At 38.8% G+C, this 11,695-nt stretch overlaps 1 long non-coding RNA gene across 5 annotated transcripts in view; it reads right to left on the bottom strand.

Annotated features, from left to right (window-relative positions):
• Positions 1–11,695, bottom strand: part of LOC140460722 (uncharacterized) — a 77,788-nt gene that overhangs the window by 38,733 nt on the left and 27,360 nt on the right. The gene's annotated exons all lie outside the window — the stretch shown is intronic.

Raw genomic sequence — 11,695 nt, 5'->3', positions numbered from 1 at the left:
GGAGAGGGAGGATGAGAAAGGGGATGAAAGGATTATCCATCCAATAATTGCAGAGAAACCTGAGGAATTAGAAGTAATTATTAACTACCCCATAGATGATTTTAAGTGTAAATATTGTAAGAATATTTATAATACAACGGGGGGTTTTAGGAAACATCTTAAAATATGCAAAGGGATAAAGGCCATTAGGATAAGGTGCAGTAAGTGTAGCTGGGAAGGGAGCTACCAGGCAGTGGCTTGTCACTTCTCAAAGTGTACCAAGGGGGTTATTGATAATTTAAATGTTGAGGTCGATGCTAGTGAGAATAGTGGTAGCAATAATTCGGAGATGGAATTGAAGTAGTATTTATGTGATTTATGTCCTTTAAGATTTAGTACAGCCAGAGGCCTTGGGCAGCATGAGCGGCATGCACACCCTAGCTTGAGGAATGAGAAGAGGAAGATAAAGAGCAGTGAGGGTAGGAAGAAAGATGTTAGTAAGGAGAGTAATAGGAAGGGTGTGTGGTCAGCTGAGGGAGTGGATATGTTGCTAAAATTAGAGTTGGAATTTGCTGGCAGTAGGAATATTAATAAATTGATTGCGGAAAGGTTAGGATCAAAGACTGCAAAGCAAATCTCAGATAAAAGGCGTCTGTTAACCAAGAAAACTAAAAAGAATGATAAAAAGATTGAAGTAGATGATGAGATATTGTCGAATAGTAATGTGGATGAGGAAGAAGAGGAAAATAACGAGATTGTGGATAGGTTACAAGAAGGGATAGATAGTAGTTATAATATTAATAATTTGGATTGCCCGGAGGGATCAGTGGATGAACTACTTAATTTAATTGAAGTGAACCTGGGTAGGAATAAAAAGGGGAAAAATGAGTATGAAAAGGTTATGAAGATGATCCTAAATAAGATAGAAAAGAAGAGTAAAGAAAACATTAGCAATAAGACTAAACATAATAAATGGATAGATGTTAAAATAAAGGATAGTGGAGTAAGGAAGAATAAGAAGGTTAGTGGTGCAAAAAGTAGATATGGTAAGAAAAAAGGAAAATTTAAAGAGATGCAGGTCCTTTTTAAAACAAAACGTCAATATTTAGCTAGAACCCTAATGGGTGCTCCGGGTAGAAGCAAGTGCCCTCTAGAAAAGAAAGATTTAGAAGATTATTTCAAGGGTAAATTGACAAAGGTTAATGAGAAGAATAATTTGAGGTGTTTTGTAAAGTATAATAATCAGATAGAGGAATCCCAGTTTGCAATTCTAACGGGACCTGTAGCGGTAGAAGATGTTGATCGTGCCATTAAGGCGATGGACATCAAGACTGCTGCGGGTCCCGATGGGATGACAATGGGAGACATTATTAAAATTTTTAATAAGGATAATATGCTGCTGCCAAGACTGTACTCAATCTGGGTGGCCACGGGTAGGATACCAGACCAGCTGAAGGTCAGTAGGACCGTACTTATCCCAAAAAGTAACAATGAGGAAGAATTATTAGATATTAACAACTGGAGACCAATTACTATTGGTCCAATGTTACTAAGAATTTTTACTAAGATTATGGCTAATAGATTGAATAAGATTATCACTTTAAATAAAAGACAAAAAGGATTTATGACGGGAGTCCCAGGGTGTGAGGAAAATATCAAGATCTTAGAAAATATAATAAATGGGGCAAAATATAAGAGGAAGGATCTGGCAATAGTCTTTGTAGATTTAGCCAAAGCCTTTGACTCTGTGGGACATAAATTGATTGTGACAGCTCTTAGAAGACTCCAGCTCCCGGGAGTTTTTATACAACTAGTTAGGGATCTTTATGAAAATAATTTTACCCACATCGAGGGTTTTAACTGCAAAACCGACAATCTTCCGATTTTATGCGGGGTTAAGCAGGGCGATGCTTTACCGCCAATTTTGTTTAATATAATTATGGATCCGCTGATTAGTACAATTGAAGAGAAACAAAAGGGGATATTCCTGGATGAGGGTGGGAAGGGTTGCCATTGTGCAACGTTGGCATTTGCCAATGATATTGCCCTAATTAGTGAGACGTATGAGGGTATGGTATTTAATCTTAGAATAGTGGAAAGATTTTGTCGGAACACAGGACTGGAGGTTAATATTAAAAAAACTAAAGGGTTTTATTTTAGTCACAAGAATAAGTCCTTTATATACAATGATAAGCCTAATTGGAAATTTGAAGATCGGGGGATTCAATTTATTGAGCCAGGGACCACTGATAAATATTTAGGGGCCAAGATTGACCCCTGGCTGGGGATTAGTAAGGCCAACTGGGAAAATCAATTAGAATTATGGCTAGGGAACTTAAAAGGTTCATCCCTGAAACCCGTTCAAAAGATTGAAATTTTAAAAACATATTTTATCCCGAGGCTATTTTATTACTTGGTTTTATCAGAGGTTTCTCTGAATTATTTAAGGAAATTGGATAGCATTATTAAGAACGCGATCAAAGAGATCTTACACCTACCACAATCCATCACAGATGGCATTTTATATGCCAAGTCTCGAGATGGAGGCCTTGCCATAAACCGCTTATCGACATCTATCCCAATTTCGATAATGAGGAAATATGAGTCGCTACTGAGGTCGGAGGATGGGGTGCTACATGCATCATTTAAATTTGCCGGAAGTAGCGTGGAAGATCGAATGCGGAGGTTGAGTAAACTAAGAGTGATGGGAAATATCTGGAATCCAGAGATTATTTCTGGATCGGAGGAAAGGGATATTGTCGTGAATAGCGATGAAGACGAAGACGGCTTGGAAGAATACGGGAGTGCAAATTATGCAAACTGGAGAGCTGTGGAGATGCAAAAATGGATGACCCTCCCCTGCCAAGGTGCAGGAATTCACTATTATAAGAATGATAACATCTCAAATAGTTGGCTACAGAGGATGCAGCACATGAAATCGTCAAAAGTGATTAATTCGCTGCTGTTAAGAGCTAACCTGTATCCAACGAGGGCATCATTGACGTATGGAAGGCCTTTCAACATCAAGAATTGTAGAAGGTGTGATGAAACTTCTGAGACTGTTGCTCATATTTCGGGTTGGTGCCCCTTTGTAAAGAACATGCGAATTAAGAGGCACAACAGAATTGTAGAGGAATTAATTGGATTCGTTAGGAAATATGGATGGACAATCTTTGTCGAGCCACGGATACGAGACAAATCTGATAAACTGTGGATACCAGACATTGTCTTGCAAAAGGATATGCAGTCCGTGGTGGTTGATGTAACAATAAGATCGGATTTTCAGATCAATTCCCTTGAGGAGGCTTGGGAGGAAAAGACCAGGAAATATGGACATCTTGATCAAGAGATAAGGAATCTAACCGGTAGTGGAACCGTATTGTTTTGTGGGTTTGTTATGGGCGCCCGAGGAAAATGGTTCGGTAAGAACTCGGACCTGATGAAGATCCTTGGGATAGAAAAATATAAAACGTTCGCTCGAAATATCTCAAACCTTACTTTATCTTTGACTCTTGAACTCCTGAGAATGTTTATGGACTCGTAGGAACTTCGCCAATATTAGTATTTTATAACTGTATTTTGTTTGTTAATTTTAGTAATTTTAAGTATTGTAATGGTTTTAGTGGTTATAGTTTTAGGAGTTATTAGCGAGTTTTAATTTTAGATTTTACTTATTTTAAATTTTATTAATAAAGTTGTTTAATTTTAGGTCACTTAGGTAAGGGTGGAGGATAGTTGGGTGTTTATAATTAAATAAATCACAAGCCTCACACAACAGAGGATGAGTGGGTATCCTGTTAAATGGTTGAAAGCCCTAGCTCATCCTGCCCTGCTGAATTCTGCATCACAATGTCATTTTAATTTTGTATTGTTTTTTTTTTAAAACCGTCCCTTTTTAGATCTTCTGGCTGTGGTTTCGCTGGAAAGGGGTTAACGTCATACGTTGACGAGCGACGTAAAAACTCGGAATTGGACACTCCATCGTGTAATGATGAGTGCAATAAATAAGAAGGATTTAAACGTGGAGGAGTTCCCTCGGTTCCCCCTGGTAACGACCGAAATGAGGAGGCTCTGGACGGTGGCGATTTTAAGCTGTTTGTTGGTGTCTTAGTCGAGTTTTATCAGCGTTTTACCATTGTTTTATCTTTGGTTTTACCTGATTTTACTTATACTTTTACGCCACGGGCGGTTTTATCGTTTTACCGTTGTCTGAGCGTTACTCGGATTAGGCCGGCTAATACGACCTGTTCCTGTGAAAGATACGAGACGGCTGTTGACCTTTTCGGTATGCGAGAAACAAATTTGGTTGAGGCGTGTATGGCCGATTCCAGAATATCCGGTTGGGTGGGAGACCGGGTAAACAACCGCCCTGCACGGTGGTTATTGGCGGCTCCGTGTGCAAAATGTGCTAGCCAAAACCGAACTAGACAATCCGTCTCAACCCAAACACAGACGGATGAGACCTTAAGAATTATTCCGGCTAGGCTATCCTCGGGCAGGCACGGGGAAGCCGTAAAAATAGTCCAGAATAACCAGGACAATATTCGAGTGGTAGGATTGATAGAGAAGGTCCCTCTTCAATCAGGTCCATTTAATAGCCGGACAGTTTTTAACTCGAATTTTAAAGGGCCCTTTGATTTTAGTCGAAGCGGAGTCGTAGAGAGACAAGATGAGGGAGATAAGGATAAGATTATTCACCCATTAATTAGAGAAACCGATAAATTGGAAATTATAATTAATTACCCTATAGAGGATTTTAAGTGTAGTTATTGTAAGAATATCTACAATACTATTGGGTTATTTAGAAACCATCTTAAAGTATGTCGAGGGATTAAGTCGGTCAGGGTAAGGTGTAATAAATGCAAATGGGAGGGTAGTTATCAGGCAGTAGCGTGCCATTATCCTAAATGTAGTAGAGGGGAGGTTGAGAGTGTAGGAACGAGTAATATTAATAATAAGGGTTAGGAAGAAGAGGTTGAGAATCTTTATCAATGTGAGCTTTGCCCATCGAAATTCAAAACGGCTAGAGGTCTGGGGCAGCATGAAAGGCATGCGCACCCGAGTCTAAGAAATGAGAAAAGAAAAAGGGGTAATGTAGAACGGAAGGAAAGGTTAGATAATAAGGAAGGTAATAGAAGAGGAGTGTGGTCTAGTGAGAAATTGAAATGCTGCAAAGATTGGAAGCGGAACTTGTTGGCTGTAAGAATATACACAAAATGATTGCGGATAGGATGGGGCCCAAGACTGCCAAACAAATTTCGGATAAGAGGCGATTGATAAGTAAAAAGAAATCTAGCAAGAAGGATTTAAACGTGGAGGAGTTCCCTGACGACAGTGATGAAGGAGAAGGAGAGGACAAGGATAGAAGTGAAAATGAAGTACTGTCCGATAGTGGAAGAGGGGAAGGTAAAAATCAGGGCATTACGAAAATTAGAGAATGTCCAGGTGGCTCAGTTATAGATCTGATAAAGATAATGGAAGAAGATTTGAAAACAAGTAAGAAAGGTGGTAAAGAGTTAGATAGTATTATGGATGAGGGAGTGGGTAAGTTAGTTAAGAGAAAGGAAAAGGGAAGGAAGAAGAACAATGATAGAACTAGTGTTACAGAAAAGGATAATGGTCGAAGGAAATTTAAAAAGGTAAATAGTCCTTCACGGAGATATAGTACAAAGAAAGGTAAATTTAAAGAAGCACAAGTTTTATATAAAAATAAGAGACAGTACTTGGCAAGAACCCTTATGGGAGCCCCTGTTAATAGTAAATGCCCCCTAAGTGAAAAGGATCGAGAGGTGGATTTTAAGGAGAAATTAACGACGATTAATGATAAGAATAATTTGAGGGGCTTTGCCAAGTACAATAAATTAGGAGAGGAATCCCTGGAGAGTGCCCTAACGGGTCCGGTGGCGGTGGAAGAAGTCGATCAGGCCTTAAGGGCGATGGATGTAAACACCGCCGCAGGACCCGACGGGGCAACTTTGAGGGAGATTATTAATATTTTTAACAAAGACAACTTGTTACTGCCTAGGCTATATAGTATTTGGATACGTAGTGGTAGGATCCCAACAAGGCTAAAAATGAGTAGAACAGTTTTAATCCCAAAAACGAGCAGTGAAGATAAACTTCGAGATATAAATAATTGGAGGCCAATTACCATTGGCCCAATCCTGCTCAGATTATTTACTAAAATCGTCGCGGGTAGATTAAGCAAGGTAATAAACTTGAATAAAAGACAGAAAGGCTTTATGTCGGGTATCTCAGGATGCGAAGAGAACATCAAGATCCTAGAGAATATCATGAAAGGTGCAAAAAAGAGAAAGAGAGATCTAGCGGTAGTATTTATAGACTTGGCAAAGGCGTTCGATACTATAGGACATAAACTAATTATTACCGCTTTAAAAAGACTTCATCTGCCGGCATTGTTTATCAAATTAATAACAGATTTATATAATAATAATTCTACTCAAGTAGAGGGTTCAAAATGTAAAACTGGGAATATTCCCATTTTGAGGGGAGTAAAACAAGGTGACGCGTTGTCACCTATTTTATTCAACATAGTAATGGACCCCCTACTATGCACAATAGAGGAAAAGCAAAATGGTATCTTCTTAGGGGAAGATGGGAAGAGCGGTCATTGTGCGACGCTTGCGTTCGCAGATGACATTGCTTTACTCAGTCAAACATATGAGGGGATGAGGTGCAATCTAAAATTGGTAGAGAAATTCTGCAATAATACCGGTATGGAAATTAATATTAACAAAACTAAGGGCTTTTATTTTACCCATAAAAACAAAACCTTTGTATACAACGATGTAGTAAAATGGAATATTAATGGTGGGGAGATTCAATTTATAGAACCTGGCACGACTGATAAATATCTGGGGGCCAAAATTGACCCATGGGTAGGAATCAGTAGTGCGGAGTGGGAGAACCAACTAGAGATATGGATAAAGAGTTCGAAGAGCTCCCTTTAAAACCTGGCCAGAAATTTGAAATTTTAAAAACGTATTTTTCCCAAGAATGTACTTTTATCTAATTTTAATCGGAAGTCTCTTTTAATTATCTTAATAAAGTAGATAATATTATTAAAAATGCGGCGAAGGAAATTTTACCACTGCCTCAATCGATTACGGATGGGGTGCTATATGCAAAAGCCCATGACGGTGGCCTGTCATTAAATCGATTGACAGTATTCATACCAATTTCGATCATGAGGAAGTACGGTACACTGCAGAAATCAACAGATGAAATACTACATGCCTCATTTCACTTTGAGGGCAGTAGTTTGAAGGAAAGAATGCAGAAGATGAGCAACTTAAAAGCTTTGAAGAATATTTGGAACCCAGGATCGATTGTCGGAGATACTATGACGGAAGAAGAGGATGAGTTGGAGGAATTGGCTAGTTCGAACTATGCAAATTGGAGGACAGTTGAAGTACAGAGATGGATGGCCCTCCCCTGTCAAGGAGCGGGCGTACATTATTACAACAACGATAGTATCTCGAATAATTGGTTGAAGAGAATGGATCATATAAAAACGACGAAAGTGATTAACTCATTGCTTTTACGAACAAACTTGTTTCCAACAAGAGCGACGTTAGCGTATGGCAGGCCATTCAGCGTGAAGAATTGTTGTAGATGTAAGGATACCTCAGAAACTGTCGCACATATCTCCGGATGGTGCCCTTTTGTTAAAAATATGAGGATAAAAAGGCATAACAGAATAAGTGAGGAACTAGTGAAATATATTAAGAAATATGGGTGGACAATCTATATCGAACCCAGGATTAAAGATGAGGACGGGAAACTCTGGATACCGGACCTCATCGTAACGAAAGAACAGCAGATAATCATTATTGATGTGACAGTTAGGTCCGATTTTCAAATAAACTCCCTCGAAGAGGCATGGGAGGAGAAGACAAACAAATACAAACATCCTGAGAAGGAGATAATGAACCTTACAGGTAGAGGAAAGTTATCCTTCTATGGGTTTGTGATGGGAGCCCGAGGGAAATGGCACTCTAAAAACTCAGAGTTGATGAAGACCCTCGGGATTGAGAAGTATAAATCCTTCGCCCAGAACATTACCAACTTAACCTTATCTTTAACCCTTGAACTCTTACGAATTTTTATGGACTTGTAACAACTCCGTTCGACTTGTGACTTTAGACCTTTCTAGATTTTAAGATATTTTAAATTTATTAGTTTTAAATAGTTTTAGTGATTTAAAATAGGTCGATTTGCTAATTTTAAGTATTCGGGTTTTATTAATAAAGATACTGTGTTTTAGGTCACATAAGTTAATTGGTGGAGGGCAAGTTGGTGTAAATTAAATAAAGAGCACGCTACAATCAACAAATGATGAAGGGATACCTAGTCGAAATGGTTGATAGCCCTCTCTCATTTTGTCCCTCGCTGAGTATTCTGCTTCACAATGGTATTTTAAATCTTTTTATTGTTTTACCGTCCCCATTTTAGATCTTCTGGCTGTGGTTTCGCTGGATTGGGGTTTTCATTCTGTCGGCGAGCGACTTTTAAAACTCGAAATGGACATGATCCATCATGAATGGTGAGTGCAGATAAACACTGGGGGGATGTGACGACAGTGTTGTTAGGTTTTGGTCTCAGACCGGTGCCTGCGTAATCACCGTTGCATTCGTTTTTACGTATTTTACCGAGTGCAAAGTTTAGGTCGAACCTCCTCGTGGTTCCCCCTGGTAACGGCCTATACGAGGAAGCTTCTGACAGGGGCGATTTTAGCTGTCTTAGTGGCGTTTTAGTCTAGTTTTATCAGTGGTTTACCATCGATTTTATCTTTGGTTTTAACCTGATATTACTGGTGCTTTGCGCCACGGCGGCTTGATCGTTTTAACCGTTGTCTGAGCATTACTCGATATAGTTCGGCTAATACGACCTGGTAGAAAAGATACGAGATGGCTGGTGACCTGTCGGTCTACGGGAAACAAAATTTTGGCGAAGGCGTTATGGCTGATACCAAAGTATCCAGTTGGGTGGGAGACCGGGTAAATAACCGCCCCGCACGGTGGCTTTTGGCAGCTCCGTGTGTAAAGTGTGCGAGCCAAAATCGGACTGTACAATCCATCTCAATTCAGACACAGACGGATGAGACCTTACGAATTATTCCGGCAAGGTTGTCCTCGGGCAGGCACGAGGAAACCTTTAATATAGTCCAGAATAGTGACAAAATTCGAAAGACAATGCTGGGAGAGAAGGCCCCTCTACAGCCAAGTCCATTTAAGAGCCGGACAATTTTTAAATCGAATTTTAAAGGGCCCTTTAATTTTAATCAAAGTGGAGTTTTAGAGAGACAAGAGGGGGAAGATGAGGGTAGGATTACACATCCGTCCAATAGAGAAACTAATAAATTAGAAATTACAATCAATTATCCTATAGAAGATTGTAAGTGTAGTTATTGTAATAACATCTACAATACTACCGGGTTATTTAGGAAGCATTTAAAAGTAGGTCGAGGGATTAAATCGGTTAGGATAAGGTGTAGCAAATGTAAATGGGAGGGTAGTTACCAGGCAGTAGCGTGCCATTATCCGAAATGTAAAAGAGATGGGGATGGTAGTAGAGGTACTTGTAGTAACGTTAATGATAGGAATGTGGAGGAAGATTTAGAGAAACCCTTTCAATGTGAGCTTTGCTCATTAAAATTTAAATCGGCTAGAGGATGGGGACAACATGAAAGGCATGCACACCCTAGTTTAAGAAACGAGAAAAGGAAAGGGAGTAAGGTGGACAAAATAGAGAATAATGATGGAAATAAAAGGGGTGTATGGTCTAGAGAGGAAACTGAAATGCTGCAACAATTGGAATCTGAGTTTATTGGTTGCAGAAATATAAATAAATTGATAGCGGATAGGATGGGGTCTAAAACTGCAAAACAAATTTCAGACAAGAGACGACTAATAAACAAGAAAAATAAATCTAGTAAGAAGGATTTAAATTTAGACGAGCTCCCCAATAGTATTGATGAAGAGGAAGGAGAGGATAATGACAGAATTGGAAGTGACCTGATACCCGATAGGAGCGTAGAAGAGGAGAATCAGGACATTACGGATGTTAGGGAATGCCCAAATGGCTCAATCACAGATTTGATAAAAATAATGGAGGAAGATCTGAAGAAGGGTTAAAAAAGGTTGCAAAGAGTTTAATAAGATTATGGGGGAGATTGTGGGTAAATTAGGAAAGAGGAAGGAGGATGGTAGGAAGAGTAAAATAAGTGATAATAATAGAATAAAGTTTAAAGCTAAGGATAATGGACGAAAGAAATATAGGAAGGTAAACAACGCTTTAAAGAGATACAGTGGAGAAAAAAGGGAAGTTTAAAGAGGCACAAGTCTTATATAAAAGTAAAAGGCAGTATTTGGCAAGAACTTTAATGGGAGCCCCTGTTAATAGTAAATGTCCCTTAAGTGAGAAGGAATTGGAGGAATATTTTAAAGAGAAATTAATGACTATTAATGAGAAAAATGGTTTAAGGGGTTTCGCCAAATACAAAAATCAAAGAGAGGAATCCATGGACGTTGCTCTATCTGGTCCTGTGACGGTGGAAGAAGTCGATCAGGCCTTAAGGGCGATGGACGTGAACACCGCCGCAGGACCAGATGGGGTAACGTTAAGGGAGATTATTAAAGTCTTTAATAAAGATAATTTAATACTGCCTAGGGTGTATAGCATTTGGCTACAAAGTGGTAGGATCCCAGACAGGTTAAAAACTAGTAGAACAATGTTAATCCCAAAAGTGAGCAGTGAGGATAAACTTAAAGATATAGATAATTGGAGGCCAATAACTATCGGGCCAATCCTGCTCAGACTTTTTACTAAAATCGTGGCGGGTAGGCTTAATAAGGTAATAGGTTTAAACAAACGTCAAAAAGGTTTTATGTCTGGTATCTCAGGGTGCGAGGAAAATATTAAAATCCTTGAGAATATTATGAAAGGTGCCAAGAAGAGGAAGAAAAATTTAGCTGTATTCTTTATAGACTTGGCGAAAGCTTTTGACGCGATAGGACATAAATTAATTATTACTGCGTTAAGAAGGCTTCATCTTCTGGTATTATTTATTAAATTGATAATAAATTTATATGATAATAATTCTACTCAAGTAGAGGGTTCTAATTGTAAAACGGGGGGTAAAACAGGGTGATGCTTTATCACCAATTTTATTTAACATAGTTATGGACCCTTTACTTTGCACAATTGTAGAGAAGCAAAAAGGAATATTTCTTGGGGAGGATGGAAATAGTTGTCACTGCGCAACGCTTGCATTCGCAGATGACATTGCCTTGATTAGTGAAACTTATATGAGGGAATGGTATGCAATTTGAAAATAGTGGAGAAATTTTGTAATAAAAGCGGAATGGGGATTATTATTAATAAAACCAAGGGCTTTTATCTTACCCATAGAAATAAAACTTTTATATATAACGATGTAGTAAATTGGAGTATTAATGGGGGGAATTATACAGTTTATAGAGCCGGGTGTTACTGACAAGTATCTTGGGGCCAAAATTGACCCATGGGTGGGAGTCAGTAACACCGAATGGGAAAAGCAGTTAGAGGAATGGGCGAAGAATTTAAAAAGGTCTCCTCTAAAACCTGGCCAGAAACTTGAAATCTTAAAAACATATTTTATCCCTCGATTGTATTTTTATCTAATTTTAGCGGAAGTTTCTCTTAACTATCTTAG

Source organism: Chiloscyllium punctatum, chromosome 36 (assembly GCF_047496795.1).
Source record: "Chiloscyllium punctatum isolate Juve2018m chromosome 36, sChiPun1.3, whole genome shotgun sequence".
In the NCBI taxonomy this organism is placed as follows: Eukaryota; Metazoa; Chordata; class Chondrichthyes; order Orectolobiformes; family Hemiscylliidae; genus Chiloscyllium; species Chiloscyllium punctatum.
The sequence above is the reverse complement of the archived record's forward strand: the minus strand, read 5'-3'. Positions and strand labels throughout refer to the sequence as shown.